At 35.5% G+C, this 21,231-nt stretch overlaps 1 protein-coding gene across 14 annotated transcripts in view; it reads right to left on the bottom strand.

Annotated features, from left to right (window-relative positions):
* The window catches only part of PAM (peptidylglycine alpha-amidating monooxygenase), a 280,942-nt gene that overhangs the window by 183,058 nt on the left and 76,653 nt on the right, over positions 1–21,231 (bottom strand). Inside the window, exon 3 of one of the 14 annotated variants that reach the window (XM_024739681.1) lies at positions 10,539–10,660. The exons of the other annotated variants lie outside the window; for them this stretch is intronic. The gene's annotated coding sequence lies outside the window, so the exon portion shown is untranslated. The remainder of the gene's footprint in view (positions 1–10,538; positions 10,661–21,231) is intronic. 14 annotated transcript variants of the gene reach the window in all.

Raw genomic sequence — 21,231 nt, 5'->3', positions numbered from 1 at the left:
TGCTGCTCAATTAAAGGACAACATGGCCCAGCCTCAACTGCAGATGGGTAAAGCCATGTGGCAAAGTTTGGTTGTGTGCCCCATTTCTGCCCCTTCTTCACTTTTGCTGGTTAAAAGGGGCATGTGCTGACTGGAGGCTCAACAGCTGTACTGGACCAAAAGGACAGGGGTTATACTGTAAAGATAAAAGGATGCTGAGCCAGAAGGAGTCTGGGTCCTTGATGAATATAAGGAAAAGCCATACCACCTTATCTCCAAAATTCTTTCATTTGTGATAGCAATTAAGTTCTATCTTATTCAAGATATTTCACATATTTTGTTATACGCCGCTGACCCCAATCCCAAATTAAATAGCACTACTGCTGCCCAGGAAGATCAAAGACTGTGGAACCCAATGTATTAAACTACTCTTATACAGAAATTTCTTTTTAAGTTTTCATTGTTATAAAGATTCGCTATGTCCAAGTCAATACATTTTAATTTTATGTCAAAAATTTCCAGCAAAATAGACAATTATTTTCTCTATACTTTGTTTTATCCATCAATATCAACACTTCTGAATACAAACAAAGAATATACAGTCATTCCCCAGAATCCACGGGGGATTGGTTCAAGACCCCCATGGATACCAACGTATACGTCCACTACCTTTTCTGTTCTATATTTTTTCATTAATTTATGAGATCTTTACTCTTTCATTTAGAATCCTTACTGTCTTCAAATGTTATCATGCAAGTTCACATAAAATCTTCTAATATATCGACCCAAATAATAACACTTCTCAACTATGCCATAATATGTAGAGTTGTTTCCTTAAAAATACTGCCATAAACCAATTTTTTCCATATTTTTGTGGTTATTATTTAATGCCAAACTCTCTGCTAAAAACTTTCATCCTTTAATCCTGCTGTTTGACTTCCAAATCTATGAAATAGAAAGGTACTATAGACAGAAAGTATATGTCCCCCCAAAATTCATATGTTTAAATCCTAATCCCCAATGTGATGGTATTTGGAGGTGGGATCTCGGGTAGACAATTAGGTCTTGAGAGCAGAGCCCTCATGAATGAGATTAGTGTTCTAATAAAGGAGGCACTAGAGAGCTCCCTCACTCCTTCCTCCATGTGAGGATGAATGTGAAGATGGTCATCTATGAATCAACAAGTAGGTTCTCACCAAATCTACTGGAACCTTGATCTTGGACTACTTGCCTTCAGAACTGTGAGAAACACATATTTGTTTATAAGCCATACAATCAATGGTATTCTGTTACAGCAGCCCAACTGGACTAAGACAAGAGGATTATGATCAATTTTCTTATACTATTCTGCATTTATTCTGGAGATTCTCATTCCTCACTCCCATCTATAAATTAAAGGAAATCTGTATTAATTACAGTTGCACAAAAATCAAGAAGGACATTAAATCTAGATCAAAAATGTCTCTTGTCCTTTAGCAATTCCTTTTTGGAGACAAAAGAGTTGATGAAGTGTTTGTGGATGTTTCTGACAGACAGAAACGAGGCTGTTATGATCACTTAAAATAGTTAAAAGATACTTATATTCGAGATTCACCTTCCTTTTTAAGTTTCAGTTTTAGTATTTGGTTTAGGATGCTACATCTAAGAAAGTAGATTCATTTGTCTAGTTACAGATAAGGGTGGCTGTGAGATTCTGGAAGGGAGAAAAGTAATAAGAAGTGGGGAGTACACCAATCATTTATTTTATAAATATTCATTTGTTCAATAAATAATTTATAGGGGTTTAAAATATATCATTGGCAAAATACATAAAGATCCTGGCCCTCATGAAGCTTATATTCCAGCAGGAAAATGGACAATAAACATACCTAAGTCAATAACATAGTATGTTAAAAGGTGATAATCATCATGGAAAAAAGAAAAAGGGAAGAAGAGTAATGGAGAGATGGACAGCTGGGTGAGGTGTGGGGTAAGTTGCAAGCCTGTAAGGGGGACATTTGACTAAGACTCATAGGTAGTTAGGGAATGAGCACAGTGGGTATCTGTAGACATCTCCAGGTAGGTAAAAGAGCTGGAGCTAAGCAGCTACAAGGAAGCGAATGCGGTTGAACCAGGAAGGGGGAGCATATCGGGCAGGTAATGGAGAATGGATTGTAGATACTTGTAGGTCACTCACTGTAGGGACTTTGGTTTGTTCCCTGAGTCAAATGGAGAGTCACTGCAGAGTCTGGGAAGAATGGCGTGATTGGGTTTCTATTTTAAAAAGATCACTTTGGCTTCTTTATTGAGAATGGACCTGGGGGAAGGGAAGGGAAAGGGTTTATACCCTTCCTGCGTAGACAAGGAAATTATATGATATTGTTGTTTTCTGCTGTAATCCCGGTGGTCCAATCAGGGTGGGTGAGATAACAAGTGGTTGAAACCTGGATATATTTTGAAGGTAGAGACAGGATATCCTAATGGATTGTGTATGAGATGTGAGAGAATTTAACTACAGAAGACCTCACCCAGGAAAAGTAAAGGAGAAACAAGAAACAAACAGATGGGGTTGTAAGACATCCAGGGAGAGAACTAGGAAAGTATATTGATTAGCTTTTGTTCTTCGCCCCAGGTAGTGATGACAAAACCCATGACCCTTTAACATGTTAAAGAATATACCCTAACAAGAAAACGAAGTACTCCACTCAGAGATGCCTCTGAAGCCAGACAAGTTGTTTCAAATTGATATATAGTAGAGTGAATCCACTTGGTTTTCTTTTCAAAATGTAAAGAGGAGTAGGCAAAAAAAAATACAGTAATAAAATACAGTGCAAACCTTGAAGATAGATATCATCCAGAGTTACAGGCTGAAGATATTTTTGTGAAGCGATATTTTTCACAATAGCATCTATGTTTTATAGGTCAAAATAAAGAAGACATGTTTTGTCTTACACCATATTTAATGTCCTCTGTGTCTTGGAATGCCAAAACATCTCTCTTTGTGAATTGTCACCTCTGGCTGATGACAGCTTTATCCTGGTAGCAATGATTATTAAACAGATCTGCAACAGAGCCACAGAAGTGATCAAGGAGGTCAAGGGGAATGAAAACAAAGAACGAAGTAGAAGAGGTATAATATTAAATCTTACAGGAGAAGTACTTATTACCCTATAATTTTAATAAATACATATATTTAAAGGCAATGGTTTTTTTTCTCTTTTTAGAAAAATATATATAGACTTGCATGTGTCTAATTTACTTTTTTTCCTTCCTTTTTTCTTTCTGTTCCCATAATCTAATTACCGATTGTATACTTTGCCAACAGCTCTCCCAGGGGAATAATTAAAAAAAAAAAAAACTGCAAAACCCAGCACCCATCTGCTCTTTCATCCCTAGCACCATTTTGATGATGTTTATAATTCCTTTTACAGTAATAAAGTATCTGCTCAGTGAGTAATAATTCAAAATATAGTAAAAGAAAACCAAACAAATGGCTCAATGTAAGAAAGCGGAATAAGAAATAAGTTTGAATACAATGTAGTATCTGTCAAAATGAAGAAAAGCAACATGTTTTATGGGCAGAGCAACTGAGCTGTGTATTTAAAAATCTAGTATCTAGTCAAGAATGGCAGTGGACATTTTTTCCTTCTGAAAAACCTGATTATATTACTGTTACATCATTTGTCTGATGTCTTATTAATTGAAAATTGCCTTCTAGTAACTGTCTTCTACCCTGCTATTTCAACTACTGATTGTAGTTCTACTGGATTTGTGATATCATCATGAAAGATGGATATAATTGGTCTCAATCCAAGACTCTCTTCTCAACCCCATCCACTCAAACCTCTTTAACTTTTCACGTTAAGCCTCTGCATTTTAAAGATGGAAAGAAGGATGCTCTCTGCAGCTTATCCACCAAATGCATCAACTGACACAATTATCTAACTGATCCACTTTTACTTTCAGCCACTAAATGCATTTCAAAAGAACCAGGAATGGAAATACCTCTTGCCTCTTCAGGCTTTCTATGGAGTTTAACTCTTTCCAATAATAAATATCTGAAAGTGTGGGGGGGGAAACAATGATTCTACATGGAATCCTTGAGTATAAACTGAAAAACAACTGGAGCTAGTCTTGATAGAAAGTGAATGAAATTTCACATGGAGAGGACTTCGGGGATACTAGCAATGTTCTGTTTCTTGACCTGGGTGGTGGTTCCATAGGAGTTTGTAGCTATTCTTTAAACTGTCTATGCTCTATGCGTCTGTATGTATGATATATATCACAATAAAAAGTGATATTTCAAGGATTATTCCAGACCTCTGATTCTGTATTTATTACATGCTAGTCAATCCATCACTGTCAACTTTCCATATTAAAGAATATTTAAAGGTGAAAAACCAGAAACTCTTCCATCTTAATCAAGATTTTTAATCAAGAATTAAGGACATTCATGATATATGTGTTATCACTAATGGATTAGAATAGGAAGCAGAGGCTGCAATTCTGCCCTCTCCTTACTATTTTCTTCTTATTATTTACTGATCATGGACAGAAACTCATTATGAAACAACCACTCCCTTTGAAGTCACAATAAAATAAAAGCAAAAGAAAACCAGACATTTACCTTGGGAGTACAATTACAATGATGCTATGTTTTTCTCTTTTAAATAATAAGAATTATTATTCAACCCAAATCTTAGGAATTTAAGTAAGTTTCTCTGCCACATATGAAGAAAACAGAAATTAGGAAATTATTAAATCATATTCATATATTTTTCTCTTTTCTCTATTACATTCAGCTGAATTTAACTTTTTTACTATCTAGTAATTGACATTTTAGAAAGAACAATATAAAAATGGTCTTTAAATGTAGCTATTTTCACAAAAAAACAAACTTAAGCATTTGTGTTGTTTATTCTTCCCCCTTTGGGGGAGTAATTCATGTCCAAAGAACATAATGGCCAGCCTTTTAAGACTGGTATGACTAAAAACGGTGAAATCACATACAGACATAAAAAGACTTTACCAGAAGTAGTGGGAAAATGCCATGTTGCTTAAAGGCAATGACTGCTAATCTGTAAACTGATGATACTCCTGTACTTTTTTTTAACTAATGAAAAAAGACTGCAGACTGTTTTAAAACTGTAAGAATGAACTCACTGTGATTAATTGCTTTCCATATTAGAAGTGGGCAAACAAGGCAACTAAATATTCAAAATGTCATTTTCTTTTTAAATGTTGCTTTAAAATGTTTTAAAATTTTTCCATGAAAAGTTATAAATATCTATACTGATTCCTGTAAATGCATGATGACATCATCCACATAAAATATTTCTTTAGGTCATGGCATTTTTCTCAGCGTTACATTATAATTTAAGGTAAGCCACATAATTGATTGCATTATAATGAATCACGCAGACCTTCAAACGACTTGTCTAATTTCACTTTGCAGTCTAAAAGTGCATATATAATTATGCTGTTTTCTACGTGTCTCTAATGTTTCTTCTGATAAACTCTAAATGTGGTTCAGTGTCCTGCTCTCTTCAGTTGAGAAAAATATAAATAGCAAAAGAGAGTAAACTAGTTATTAAGGTACTGTTTACATTTTACTTAACTGACAAGAATACATTAAGTTACTTGAATTAACCCCTTACATTTTATGTTTTCATTTAATCACTTAGATATTAGAAAGGAGAGAAGTATATATGTGGGTTGAAGTTATCATAAGGGCAAGCAGTATAAGATTAAACAATTTATTAATTTGGTTTAAAAATACAATACTTTCTGAAAGTTACTTGTTTCAGACACTGTGTTAGCCTCTGGAAAAATAAAGATGAATAGAAATGATGCTTACCTGGGGACTTCCCTGGTGACACATTGGTTAAGACCCCGTGCTCCCAATGCAGGGGGCCCGGGTTTAATCCCTGGTCAGGGAACTAGATCTCACATGCATGCTGCAACTAAGAGTTTGGCCACAACTAAGGAGCCCTCAAGCCACAGCTAAGGAGCCCACTGCCACAACTAAGACCCAGCGCAACCAAATAAAGAAAGAAATAATTAAAAAAAAAAAAAAGAAAAGAAATGATGCTTACCTGGCTTTTAATGGGGCAAATGGGGATGGCATTTTGGAAAGGAATGGAAGACAAATTATTGCAAGGCAATGTGAGAAGGCCTATAATATTTATAGAAGCAAATTCAACATGTTGTGTGGTGCTGGGGGATGAAGCAAGGGGCTGGTGGAAGAGGAGGAAAACCTTCTAAAATACATAATAATTAGTGAATTCTTATAGGGAGTAAGAAAGTGAAGGCCTATAAAGGAAGGACAGTCCATCTGTATCTCCCGCATATCCCTGGAGAGGGAGAAGAGGTATGGCGTGCCATTGGCTTCAACTCTAGGTACGTGGAAAGCTGTGAATGCAGCCAGGCTATTATGAGTCTGTGGGCTAGAGTGAAGGCAACAAGGGCACAAGAAGGAAAAAACAGCTTGCTCTTTCTTATCATTCAGGATTCAGCTTCCCTGTGGGGTGAGTGGCCTTCCCTCCCCACCCAGTACAGTATCACACTGCTCTGTCACTACTCCCTGCCTTGGCCTATTCACAGTGAACATTATCCCTTGTTTAAGTTGTTCATTGTTCACCTTCCTCACAAGACAGTAAGTTTCCAGAGAGCAGGGAGGTGTATTTCTAGCCCCTAGAATAATGCCTGGCATACAGTAGGCACTTGATAATAAACTGGAGGAATTAAATCAGCAAGAAAAGAGAAAGGAAAAGGATACAGGAGGACACAAAGAGTGGTCCACATAAAAAATGGACAGGAAAAGAGAATAATAACAATAAACCACTGTCTCAAATGTTCCCCATGCACCAATCCCTTCAGCTGCCCCAGAAAACATTCCCTACCAAAAACTTCAAAAAAAAACACTGAAGCCACCAGGCCTGCCACATATTCTACATATTGCAAAAGTTTGTCAGATTGAAAGCCAGAACATCAATTGCATTTTACATATATTGCTATTTCAACTGAAAAGTGAAAAAAATACATCCTTAATGGGGAATATTATAATTGAGAGCTCATTCAAATAAGTAGGTTTTTCAACATAAACTATTAATCTGTTCAATAATCATATCTGTTAGAAAGTAATGGAATACTATTGTGTGAACCACAAGTTTAAATTCCTATCCCGAGCACTTAAATTTTTTTCACAAACATCACTATATTAATCTGCCTTTTTTGCGTTTACTGCTGTTATATTCAAAAATTCAATCTCTTAGACAAATGGAAATTCAAGAGCACAATTCAAGTGATATATGTATATTATTCCTTTTGACTACAAACGTATATTTGCCCATTCAGTTTTTCTTTTTCATTCAAATTTTGCAACAGCTGTTACATGATATATTTCTGAATACAAAATACACACTCTGCTTTCTCAACTACTATAATATACAGGAATTTCTACAACCTCTCATCTTCTCTGAAACACTTAAAATATATTATAAATTTAAATTAAATCACACAGAAGTTATTTATGCTACTTTCCCTGACTTAACTTGAATATGTTAATTGTATTCAATGCATCTTGCAGGTAAAATGTCACGAGCCTCATTATTTAAATTCCATAAAAGGAAACCATCTTTGCTGAAATATTTTGACATATACAAGGAAACACTGTACCTAGTGTTACTGATCAGCAAAAATTAAATATCTTTTGGTATTATAATTCTCTCAACATTTGGGGGATTCTTCCAGTTTTGGTACACTTTTTTTCTATTCCATCTTTAGATATGTGAATCCTATAAAGAGATAAGATGAAATTAAAAGGAAAAAATTAGGAATGCTCTTGTTTATAAAGAATCCCCTTTGAACAATTTACAGATTCAATTCCAATAACAATCAAGCTTTTTTAGCTTGACAACCCAGCGACCACCAAAGACAGAGACCACAACAATGCTCATTACTCTTTAGTGAATTGGCAGCTGAGTAAATTTCTTTAAGTGTACCCAAGTCCCATTCTCCGGGAAGAGATGATTATTGGTCACTGCTTAGTTTGTATGTTTTTACTGAAGCCAATATGCACACCACCGAAGAGAAGGGGCCAGCTGTGTGACCCTGACATGTCTTATAAACCTGGAAACTGTCACCCACTAAACAGGCCATTGTGAGGGCTAGATGTGGCAATACATATAAGAATGGCTTGAAAACTGTAAAATGCCATATACATGCAAGATTCATATTACTACCAGTAATGGCTAAAAAAAAAAGTGAAGTCATTGATTTCTCTCTTTCCCTTCTATGGAAGATTTGAACCACAGGGGAAAAAAAACAGACTGAAAAATAAACCCAAATGGTCCCTTGCACCAGTGTCTATATACAATACACACAGCAGTAAATGCACAGGAAGTAGATAGATACTATCTTCTCATGCCTGGGTTATTGTAATTGCCTCCTAACTCATCTCCCTGCTTCTGCCCTTGCCACCTTATAATCTGTTCTCAATACACAGCAATCATAGGAAGCCTTTGAAGCTAAAGTAGTCCATGTCACTCCCCTGCCTAACACCTCCTGCAGCTTCTCATTTGGGTCAGAGTAAAAAAAGCGAGAGTCCTTTCACGGGCATGCAAGGCCCTACAAAACCAGCCTCTTAGGTCCTTACCCCACACTGGCCCCTTGCTGTTCTTTACACAGCACTTCCCACTTCAGGGTCTCCGTACTTGCTGTTTCCTCTGCCTAGAATATTCTCGCTCCTTGTTGCCAAATGGTTTCCTCTCTTGATCACCTTCAGTCTCTGTTCAATTGTCACCTTCTCTGTGAGGTCTTCACTGACCTCCACATTTTAAATTGCAACCTCCCTGTGCTCCTAGCCTCCCCCACCTCCCTTTACTACTCCAAAATACTTAGCCTCATTACAGTATTTTAGTAACAGTGTTTAATCTCTGACTATAAGCTCTATGCGAGCAGGGATTTTTGTATATTTCGTTCACCATTATACCTCCAATAGATAGCTCAGGACATAGCAGGACATCAGTAAATATTTGTTAAATTAACAGATACACAACTTTCACATCATAAATATATGTGAGCCACCTGTAAACTACTACAATATTATAGCAAACTTTGTTAAACTCAGGTTCAAGCCAAATGTTCCAAAAAGAAGGGGAAAATATTATACAAATAATGCAGAAAGAAAATGAGATTTTTCTCTTTTTAAAAATCATCACAAAGGAAAAACACCAAATCATGCCTAGTGAATCAATAAACTGATTAAACTCAGAAGAGTTCCAACATATTCATAAAATCTTTCATTTAACCAAATACTCAATGTAAAATGAAAGAACATATTTCAAGTCCATCTTTGACTAAAATTTTCAAAAACAAAAATGGGAACCATTTAATGTCGAACACATTCAATAATTAAATTAATTATATATGCCTTTGATTCTCCTCTACATAGAATCAGAATTGTCACTAAAACAAGTAGGAGATACCAGTACCTCTGCGTTTTGGTCCCACAAACACATAAACACATAAAAATAAAGTTTGTATTTTGGCCATTCTATTATAACAGCTTATTGGACAATCACAAATAGCTCAATGTAGGATCTGTTGCCAGAAAACGTGGGTCTCTGGGGGACAGGAGTAGGATGCCACCTTGGTAGTTCTGAGCTCCACTCATCAGAATGTGAAGAAGCCAAGCCTCTAGCTGCCTTTCAAGTATTGATGGCAAATGAATCAAATACTTAAAACAAAAAACTAATTTCTTCTAGGAAATCAAAATCTTGCAAACAAGACCTGGCAAAATTATGATTTTTACAGTAGCTGTTTCAGGATTAAGCTTATTGAATCCTGGTGTTAAACATACTTTTATGCCATTTTATTGCAATGGCCACATCAAAACAGAAAAGTAGAGCTGTCATTCATACGATGTTTGATCCCGAGAATGCGTTCATTCCCTCTCCCAATATCCTGTAGATGATCTTTATAAAACAAGCTTTTGTACTTTATTTCTTGTATGTCCATATTATTTCTACACAAGAGCTCCTTGAGGGTAGAAATCCTCAATTAATAAATACTTAATTTGACAAGGATGAATCCCTATTTATAATATCATCAAAGAAAAACAAGCTAAAATGTTTATAAATAATGGGAAGCAAAGCTGTAGGCACTGGCAGGATATAACGAGTGGGGCCTCTACATTCCCCCAACCAATAGCAGGTAAACAGGACTTCTGGAAAAGATATGATCCCTACAAAATTTGCCTTTAGAGTCCTCAGCTTCTCCTTTATTCACCGTCTCTCCTTCTTCTATAGTCTAATGCATTGATTGCTATTTTGTTGTCACACTAATTGACATTTTCAGGTATTGACTAAAAACGAAACAAGTTGCTCAATTTTTTCATAGACTTTTCTTTTAATCTTTCTAATAATACAGTTGATGAGACAGTATTACTTTCATTTTACAGATGAGGAAACAGTGGTCTAAGTGAAGTTATGTAACTTTAACTTGTTCAGAGACATAATGTCTCAAAGAAAAGGCTTAATCTCAGGATTGACTCAAAGCCTATGTTCCTAGTTCCTTACCTGTTCTGTCTCCTGTTTGTCTAGAGTTGGTTATGTGCCCAGCTGTGCAGTTTATACGCTTTCATGTGAATGAGCTTCCCATGACTTATCGCTGCAACCAGTTCTTGCAAGGAAGCTGGTATCTAATTACAGAATAAAGGGCAGTATATAAGAATAAAAGAAAATGGGGATAATATTTGGAAAAAAGAGAACATGCAAGCCCCTGAAAATATACTGGACTAGCTTGGCCTTGTCCTAGGTGTGAGCATGGGTTAGTGTTGGGCCTGCATTGAGAGGATGCTAGCTCCAATAATATTTTAGTATTCTTGTTAGAAAGGAATTACTGTGTATCCCCCAAATAATTAACACAGCAATGGACACAAAGTAGAACTCAAATGCCAGGACGCAGAAAAGTTTGGAAAGTTGTGATTGTGGCTAAATTTGATCATTTTCCAATTTTTCAAGCTACAAAGAACCACAAAAAAAGTAGAGGGAACAGCCTGAGACCATTTTTAAAGCCTGGGTTTCAATGGAATGTAGGACTCTGGTACCTCTGGTTACTAAGGTGATAAGATGAAAACATAGAGCATGTCACAGGAAAGGCAAATGGCTGGAGGAAGGTGAAGTGTGTATGACAGGGAGAGAGAGAGAGAGAGTTCTAATTAAAAAATGATAATACCATAACAGAATGCCAAGAAATTCATTTAGCATCTTAACAAACTTTAAAAATTGTACAACATGAGCACAGCAGTTTTTTCTAGTTAAAGTAAATACTGTATGGGAAAAGAGTTATTATTGTTAGATATTTACTGTGTGCCAACAATGTTATCCAGGGAAATAACACAAACTACATCCACAGGGCTTAAAAATGGTATGAAATACAGTTGAATTATTCATTACATCACAATACAAACAATTACTCTTAGCTGTTATTAAATATATTTCTACTCCACACACATATATGTGCATGTTTGGGCAATTATAGGCATACCTTGTTTTATTGTGATTAGAGAATAATTTTTTACAAATTGAAAGTCTGTGGCAACCCTGCATCCAGCAAGTCTATCAGCACCATTTTTCCAACAGCATTTGCTTACTTCATGTCTCTGTGCCACATTTCAATAATTCTTGCAATATCTCAAACTTTTTCATTATTATTATATTTGTTATGATGATCTATGATCAGTGATCTTTAACTTACTATTGCAAAAATATTACGACTCACTGACGAATCAGATGATGGTTAGCATATTTTAGCAATATAGTATTTTTTAATTATGTACATTTTTTAGACATAATGCTATTACACACTTAACAGACTGCAGTAAAGTATAAACATATCTTTTGTATGCACTAGGAAACAAAAAAATTCGTGTGACTCCATTGATTGCGATATTCACTTTACTGTGGTGGTCTGGAACTGAATCTGCAGTATCTTTGAGGTATGCCTGTACTTATAAATAATTCAAGCTAATTTCCCAAAGATTTAATCATTTAAAAAGCTGATGGCACACTTTGTAAAAAAGAGCTTAGTAATGAAGAGTCATGCTTAAAAAGATGTGCATATGAAACTACATTTTTCTTTCTCACATTATTTCTGCATTTCCTTTTTTATTTTTTTTTGCGGTATGCAGGCCTCTCACTGTTGTGGCCTCTCCCGTTGCGGAGCACAGGCTCTGGACGCGCAGGCTCAGCGTGTGGGATCTTCCCGGACTGGGGCACGAACCCGTGTTCCCTGCATCAGCAGGAAGACTCTCAACCACTGCGCCACCAGGTAAGTCCTATTTCTGCATTTTCAAAACTGAATAATAAGCATGATATTTTTAACAGGATAATTTTCACTTTCTTTGCATATAATAAAAATGTCAGAATCTTAACTTTTCATGCCTACATGATGGATTACAAGGTTATAAAAATGTATTCAAAATAAAGGTTTTCATGAGGTTTATAATAAAATGACTAGGAGAAATGAAAACAAGATTAGAAGCCAAAAGAACTGGGTTCTAGTCCAGACTCTACTTCAAACTAGTTATGTGACCTTGATCTAATTGAAGAATATCAAACCTATGTCTTCCAACAGCCCAAATCCCAGAGCTGACGTGGAAGTTGAAACGTATCTATCCCTGGCCTAGTAAGTTAACTGCTGTGAACTTTGTATTCTAAACTATAAATCAAGAGAGTTGGCTTCTGAGTTACTGTGCAACCCTAAGACGCTCAGATACCCAAAAAGCCAGAGTCAGAGATCTAACATCTGTTAAAAGCACTGTTCCTACTAAATCTGTGAGACTCCTTTAACCACACACCCACATCTTTTTCAAAGCAAAAATGCTTAATTTGACATGTACTGTAATATTCTTAATTAACAGAAGTAGTATACCATTCAGTAATACAGACAACATAACAGGGGAAATAGACACGGGCCACATTCTTGGCAACCTAGGTATTTGATGGTGTCAAATAACCAGTTAGAATGTTAACTGACTAAGATGATTTAAATGCTCCTTATGATGTGAATCTGATTTCTAGTATTATCAAATCTCCTGTAAAGACCTCTACCACTCAAGCTTAATGATCAGGATTTTCTAGGGTATCTTCAATTCAGAGGAATTTCAGGTAATAGGAGAGTAACAGAGAAGAAGAGACAAGTAGTTATGAGTCTGTATCTAAAAATACCCGGAAAAAGTCAATAAAGCATAATAACGGTGGCCCAAAAACACATTTCAGTGCTGATGCTGACGTACCACACCTTGTATAAAGTACTGAGGTTCAGTACAGTGACAAATTAAGCCACAAGCCAGCAGATACTGCAGTTCTTCAACAGAAAGGTCTAGCCAATTGCTAAAAACTATCTCACTCTAATGACTTCAACCTTCCTGTAGTAAAAGACAAAGAAAGAATATATAAGATTATATTACTCTGGGCTTCCCTGGTGGCGCAGTGATTAAGAATCTGCCTGCCAATGCAGGGAACACGGGTTCGAGCCCTGGTCCAGGAAGATCCCACATGCCGCGGAACAACTAAGCCTGTGTGCCACAACTACTGAGCCTGTGCTCTAGAGTCCGTGAGCCACAACTACTGAGCCCACTAGCCACAACTACTGAAGCTTGGGCGCCTAGAGCCTGTGCTCCACAACAAGACAAGCCACTGCAATGAGAAGCCCACACACCGCAACAAAGAGTAGCCTCCACTCGCCGCAACTAGAGAAAGCCCGCACGCAGCAACAAAGACCCAGTGCAGCCAAAAATAAATACATTAATTAATTAAATTTTTTTTTAAAAAAAGAATGAATGCCAGCCACACAACTATGACAGTCACACCAGTGCATGCCAGCTAGATCTAAGCCCTGGTTACAGATAGAAATATTTACCTAATAGATTGAAAGAAATTTATGTATATTGTTAGATTCGTTTAATATTGACCTAGTATAATTCCAGAGCCCAGAAAGAGGGACTAATCAATCCTTTCCAGGTTCTGAGATTTCTAAAGGTAATACATACATGAACAGTCTGTATACATTTGAATAAAAGATAAGGTCTATTCAGAATTATTTCTCACAAGTACAATTTTCTAAAAACAAAAAACCCCTATCTGCTAATTTTGGGCGCTTTAATTTAAAGACTACATATTAAAGATCCAAAAGGGGGCAGCTGTTTATATGAATATATTCTGAAATATATGTCCAAAATTTAGCTACTTTACATATTAAGTATAACCATTTAAAGATTAGTTTTTTGTTTTTTTTTTCATGAAATACAGAAACATCAGCCTAAATTGGAGTACCAGGAAAATGTTTTGTACATATGACTCTTAGCTAAATTTGGAGTACCCAAGCTCTATCACAAGGATCTCATCTTCACATTACTTAATAACTTACCATTACTGAGTGCTTAGCATGTGCTAAGGTCTTTGAACTGTTATATATCATTGAGTCTTTAAAATAACTCTGTGAGGTATGAACTCCTCATTTGTAAATGCAGTTGATTTAGTCATATATTTATATTTTAAGCCTAGGTTGAGGGCTGTATCTACATTGGAGATTACATAGCTTCATTCACTTTTTTTTTCTTTTAAATAAAAAGCAAACAAAGAAATGACCAACAATCAAGGCCACAGCTGAAGTCAGCATGTATTCAGCTCCAAACCCAACCATTTGCATTTCCGTTTCCATTTACCATGAACTAGCGAACAAAATTTACTGAGCACTTTCCATATGCCAGACATTGTTAGACACGATTCAATCTCATGTAACCCTCATCACCACGCTAAGACAGGTATCTCTAGCCCCATTTAACGATGAGAAAACCGAAGCTCAGAGAGGCTAAGTAATTTACACTAGGTAGTCAGAGAGCAGGTAGTAAATCACAGCTGATACTGAAGTCAGTGTTCCCCAGGTTGTACTCCGTGGTTTCTACAGCACAGACACAACCGATATTCAAAGTCATGACCAGATGCCATCAAGACAAGGTAAATGTAGAGTCAATAAAATACATCCAAGAAGTAAGGGAAATAAATAGAACATTTTAGAAAAAAATTGAGAACAGTTTCAAAAGAAAAAATTAAAATTAGTATGATGTAAAGTTTTACTATACAATAAACTTTGTTTTTTAAATCTAAATTATTCAGTGTAGTCTGAGTGGTTTTTACATTAAATTCATAGTGACCTTCAAAAGATACTGTAATTTATATTTTATATTCCATTGGAATCTTAGCTATAGAAAAGTATGCTTCATGAAAACAAACTTGGGATATTTCAAATTTATAGACATTTTCTAAAAGTAATAATACTTATTTAAAATGTTCATTATTCATATTAAGATATAATTTAAAATAAAAGGGAAAAAGAATTATAGAATATGATCAGGAATGTGTCATAAAACAAGTTTACTAATATTTTAACTTCTTTTATTTTCCAAGGATCATAATGTCTCAACATACTTATATTATTATCCCAGGTATTAACAGCTGGCTTGTTGAAAGAGGATAGAAAAGAGAAGAATAGAATGGTTCTTGACTTTTATTCCTTTTGTTATGAATTCCAACCAAACAAACTGCCTCAGAACATTTTAAATTATCAAGTGATATACTTAAACTGAAAATATTTCTTAGCATACTTTTCTTTTAAAAGTAGTAAAAATTAGGGACATTAAAAGGAAAATTTTTCATGACTGGCTTAGAAAAGCATCTATATGTCACTGTCTTCTTAAATTCAGGTTACTCATCACATTCCTTCAATACCAACATCAAAGAAAAAAGATGAGGAGAAACTAATTTTAAGTATGTCAAGACAGAATACTTTCTGTTAAAGTCCTTGAATTTCCTAATCCAGCAGAGGGAAAGAGGTCTGAGGTCTGTGTTTTCCATTCCAAGAGTGTCAGTTACAGTGTAAAACCTGTCAAGGAGCATAGGATTACTAGCTAGAACATTTAGAAACAAATTTGTATCCTTAAAGATTGCAGTCCCAACAGAATGCTAATCCCATTACCTCAGGGAAAAGGCCTGAGGTTGACTCTTTAAATGGATTGTAAGTGGTAGGCAATCGCTGGTGCATCTCAAATATGTTCTCTAGAGAGGGCACATAGCATAGAGGGCATAGTGCCCTCAAAGGTTTTTTTTCCTCTCAAAATTAAAAAAAATAATAAAAACTTACACTTATAGAATCATATAAGCTCCTCTTGTTTTATACCAAATCCACCAACAAAACAATTTAATTATTAATTATGGTAAACTATAAACAATGAGAGGATCCTGGACATCTATTCCTTCTTAGTCTCTTATATCAGAAACCTAAAACAATACCTATAGAGGGACATTATTTGTTTAGGAAGAAAATTTCTCATTCTACATACAAACTTAGCTTAAAAGTTATTCTAATTTACAGGAAAGTGTGCAGTACCAAGTTTTCAAGTAAAAATACATACCTATTGGGATAGACTTTAAATAACTTTAAACAAAATTTTATGTCATTATATAAATTATAATAAATACATTCACAGAGATTTAGTAAAAATAATAGTGATAACAGCAACTAACATTTTTTGAGCTCCTACTCTGTAACAATCAATTTGCAAACATTGTATACTTATCCTTGTTTTAAGTTGTGGAAAATAAGGCTTTATTGGATTAGGTAATTTATGCAAAACTTCAATGCCAGAAAGTGGTAGAGTCAGAATTCAAACCCAGGTTTTACGATGCACAAATAACTTGCATAAACAATCTCATATATGTCTCATAATACTGTAATGCTAGAAAGTAGTATTATTCTCATATGTACTCTTATTATCTGTGGTGAAATTGAGACTCAAAGAGGTTCCATGACTTGGCCAAGTTCACACAGCCTGTTCTCCTGGAGCTTGAACTCCAGGCCAGTGCCTCATAAATAAACATTAAATGGTCTTTCCAGCACAGAATGCTGACATTAAAATCTGGTATTCGACATGTGATCTCATACACAGGCAAACAGTAAATGGTCAGGTTCTTATGAAGACTGCTGTTGATTCTCTTCTGAGTCTGTTCTCCTGAACTATTAATAATATATTGGATTTGGATAATATTTAATTTCCCACCCAAAGCGTAGATCTAAAACTTGCAATATTGAAGGAAAGATAACTTTATTAGAGAATCCGAAACCAACGGTACCTAGGGAGATCCACTACCCAAAATTTCTTCTAAGGAGTTCAGTAAGGAAATGTTTGATTTTGAAAACAAAACTATTAGCCATTTAATGCGTATACTTGAAAATGGTTTAAATTAGATTCTTTCTCTTTCTGTTAACTTACACAAGAGGCTGACATGTTACAGGCTGGGAGCCTACAGGGCTGACACTGAGCACCGATGCTCAGGTAGAAAAGGCTCTTGCTCTCCAGCTGCCAAGTCTCTTGCATCTTAAGATACCCTCACAGGTCTGTCCTCAAATTGGGACCTATATCAGTAGTGGATGATTTCCTATTTCCTGACCATTCAGCATCCTGCAGGGTCTCTGGAAGTCTAATTAGGCATCTGGACATGGGTTTTTAGATCTAGCAACAATATGCTAACTACATGGGTTATAACACAAAAATGTTTGTTTAGAGAGAATCCTTATTCCAGAAAGTTTACATTTCGTAAAAAAAAAAAAAAAGGTGAAAAGAGCTCATGAATTTTTAAGTGATTTATTTCTGCTCTCATAAAACTAATTAGGAAACACTGTCACCTGTATTTAACATTGCTTTGAACCCTCATTCTTTCCTTCACTGGGAAAAAAAAAAAATTAGCATGTATTAAATAGGAAGCATAAAAATTTTCACAGAATTGTTATAGTAAAAGAATAAAAAGAATAACAGGAAAAGTAACTAGATGCCAGCTATCACAGTTATACATGGTACCAATTAATCATACTAAGCTTTTTAATATTGTAAGTGTTGGGAAAATATTTAAAGACAAAAACTTGGGGATTCTATATTTGGTGTGAGGGAGTTTAAATACATGACTATTGGGCTTCCCTGGTGGCGCAGTGGTTGAGAGTCTGCCTGCCGATGCAGGGGACACGGGTTCGTGCCCCGGTCCGGGAAGATCCCACATGCCGCAGAGTGGCTGGGCCCGTAAGCCATGGCTGCTGGTCCTGCGCGTCCGGAGCCTGTGCTCCGCAACGGGAGAGGCCGCAACGGTGAAAGGCCCGCGTACCGCAAAAAATAATAATAATAAATAAATACATGACTATTTCAGTGACTATTACAAATAAAAACATCCATTTGTACAGAGGGTGAATAAAATAAAGCAACAGAGCTATAAAGTTTTGACTGGATTCATTATAAAATTCTGTTTTCCATAGGTTTATTAAAATGTTACATGAATAAATACTACAGATTTAGAGATGTGTGCAGAACCCGCCTCCTATGGAATATCTATTTGGTTTCATATACTATGCTCATGAACACTTGCTTCTTATTTTCCTAAATATTTATGAATAACATAGTCTTTAACTCAACAGCATTGTTCCTGGCATAGCTCTTCTTCCAGATACAGCATCAGGTATGGTCTTGAATTAAGGATCAAGTAGCATCCTTAGTGCTGCTTCCCTAAGCCATCTGCTAGTTTTGTGGGGTTTTTAATCAAATGTCATTTTAAATGTTTCCATTTCCAGTGCTCCTCACCATATACTTAATGCTTAGTAAACTAGAAACACCATATACTTAATGCTTAGTAAACTAGAAACACACAAAAAAGGTAAAATAATGAAAGTTTAAGTGTATTTCTCCTTAATAGAGAAGGGGGCAGAACCGATATATTCTTCATGATAAGAGTCTATTTGAGATACAGTTAATCCGTTTCTGTGGCTGGATTATCACAAGGTCAGACTCTGCTTTATAAAATATACATGAGAATAGGTCTATTAAAAGTTAATAAGCATGGGATGTAAGGGTTTATAGTAAACTTAAACTCAGAACCACCAGAGTTTAGAGTTCCATTCTGGGTCATTTTCCATTTCTTTCTTCATACCCATTTTTGGAAAAAATGCCCACAGGAAAGAAATGATCTAAACTATAATTCTTAGTCAAGTATGCCCTAAGATTACTTGATTTTAATTGCTCACCCTGACCGTAGTTTGACACCTGCTCCAATGTTCCTTCCAGGAATCAAGTCACAGATGCAAGAAAGCCTGAACCGTCTAGTTGCTCAGTCTTTCATGTCTAATTATTTCCCACACATGAAAGTCAGATACTTAAAATGAAACCTATTAAGGAGAAAAAATATTTTAAACTCTGATTTAATTTTTTTTAATGTGGGGTATAATATATCACTAATCCCTACTTTGTTTTTAAAAATATTTTTTAAAAAATTATCTTGTAACTTTTCTTCCTTAAAGTTTAGTAAGATTTTACAGGAATTTGTGACTCTATTTCAACTAAAGTGTTGCTAAAGAAACATTGTTATTTTATTCTCATCTATAACAACCTGTGATACTCTTAAAATTCCCTCCTTTGGTGATAAAACTTTAGAATGTGACTGAGTTTATTTTTGTGTATGCTGTTAGGGAGTGTTCTAATTTCATTCTTTTACATGTAGCTGTCCAGGTTTCCCAGCACCATTTATTGAAGAGACTGTCTTTTCTCCATTGTATATCCTTGCCTCCTTTGTCATAGACTAGTTGACCATAGGTGCGTGGACTTATCTCTGTGCTTTCTATCCTGTTCCATTGATATATATTTCTGTTTTTCTGCCAGTACCATATTGTCTTCATTACTGTAGCTTTGTAGTATAGTCTGAAGTCAGGGAACCTGATTCCTCCAGCTCCATTTTTTACCTTCAACACTGTTTTGGCTATTCAGGGTCTTTTATGTCTCCATACAAATTTTAAGATTGTTTGTTCTAGTTCTGTAAAAAAAGTGCCATTGGTAATTTGATAGGGATTGCATTGAACCTGTAGATTGCTTTGGGTAGTATAGTCATTTTCACAATATTGATTCTTCCAATCCAAGAACATGGTATATCTCTCCATCAGTTGGTATCATCTTTAATTTCTTTCATCAGTGTCTTATAGTTTTCTGCATACAGGTCTTTTGTCTCCCTAGGTAGGTTTATTCCTAGGTATTTTATTCATTTTGTTGCAGTGGTAAATGGGAGTGTTTCCTTCATTTCTCTTTCAGATTTTTCATCATTAGTGTATAGGAATGCAAGAGATTTCTGTGCATTAATTTTTTATCCTGCAACTTTACCCAATTCATTGATTAGCTCTAGTAGTTTTCTGGTGGCATCTTTAGGATTCTCTATGTATAGCATAATGTCATCTGCAAACAGTGACAGTTTTATTTCTTCTTTTCCAATTTGTATTCCTTTTATTTCTTTTTCTTCTGTGATTGCTGTAGCTAGGACTTCCAAAACTATGTTGAATAATAGTGGTCAGAGTGGACATCCTTGTCTTGTTCCTGATCTTACAGGAAATGCTTTCAGATTTTCACCATTGAGAATGACGTTGGCTGTGGGTTTGTTGTATACGGCCTTCATTATGTTGATGTAGCTTCCCTCTATGCCCACTTTCTGCAGAGTTTTTATCATATACGGGTGTTGAATTTTGTCAAAAGCTTTTTCTGCATCTATTGAGATGATCATATGGTTTTTATTCTTCAATTTTTTAATATGGTGTATCACATTGATTGATTTGCTTATATGGAAGAATCCTTGCATCCCTGAGATAAACACCACTTGATCATGGTGTATGATCCTTTTAATGTATTGTTGCATTCTGTTTGCTAGTATTTTGTCAAGGATTTTTGTATCTGTGTTCATCACTGATATTGGTCTGTAATTTTCTTTTTTTATAGTATCTTTGTCTGGTTTTGGTATCAGGGTGATGGTGGCCTCATAGAATGAGTTTGGGAGTGTTCCTTCCTCTGCACTTTTTTGGAAGAGTTTGGGAAGGATAGGTGTTAGCTCTTCTCTAAATGTTTGATAGAATTCACCTGTGAGGCCATCTGGTCCTGGACTTTTGTTTGTTGGAAGATTTTTAATCACAGTTTCAATTTCATTACTTGTGATGGGTCTGTTCACATTTCCTACTTTTTCCTGGTTCAGTCTTGAAAGGTTATACCTTTCTAAGAATTTGTCCATTTCTTCAAGGTTGTCCATTTTGTTGGCATAGAGTTGCTTGTAGTAGTCTCTTAGGATGCTTTGTATTTCTGCGGTGTCTCTTGTAACTTCTCCTTTTTCATTTCTAATTTTATTGCTTTGAGTCCTCTCC

This window comes from Neophocaena asiaeorientalis, unplaced genomic scaffold (assembly GCF_003031525.2).
Source record: "Neophocaena asiaeorientalis asiaeorientalis breed wild unplaced genomic scaffold, Neophocaena_asiaeorientalis_V1.1 scaffold146, whole genome shotgun sequence".
NCBI lineage: Eukaryota > Metazoa > Chordata > Mammalia > Artiodactyla > Phocoenidae > Neophocaena > Neophocaena asiaeorientalis.
Note: the sequence above shows the minus strand (reverse complement) of the source record. Positions and strands in the feature narration are given on the sequence as shown.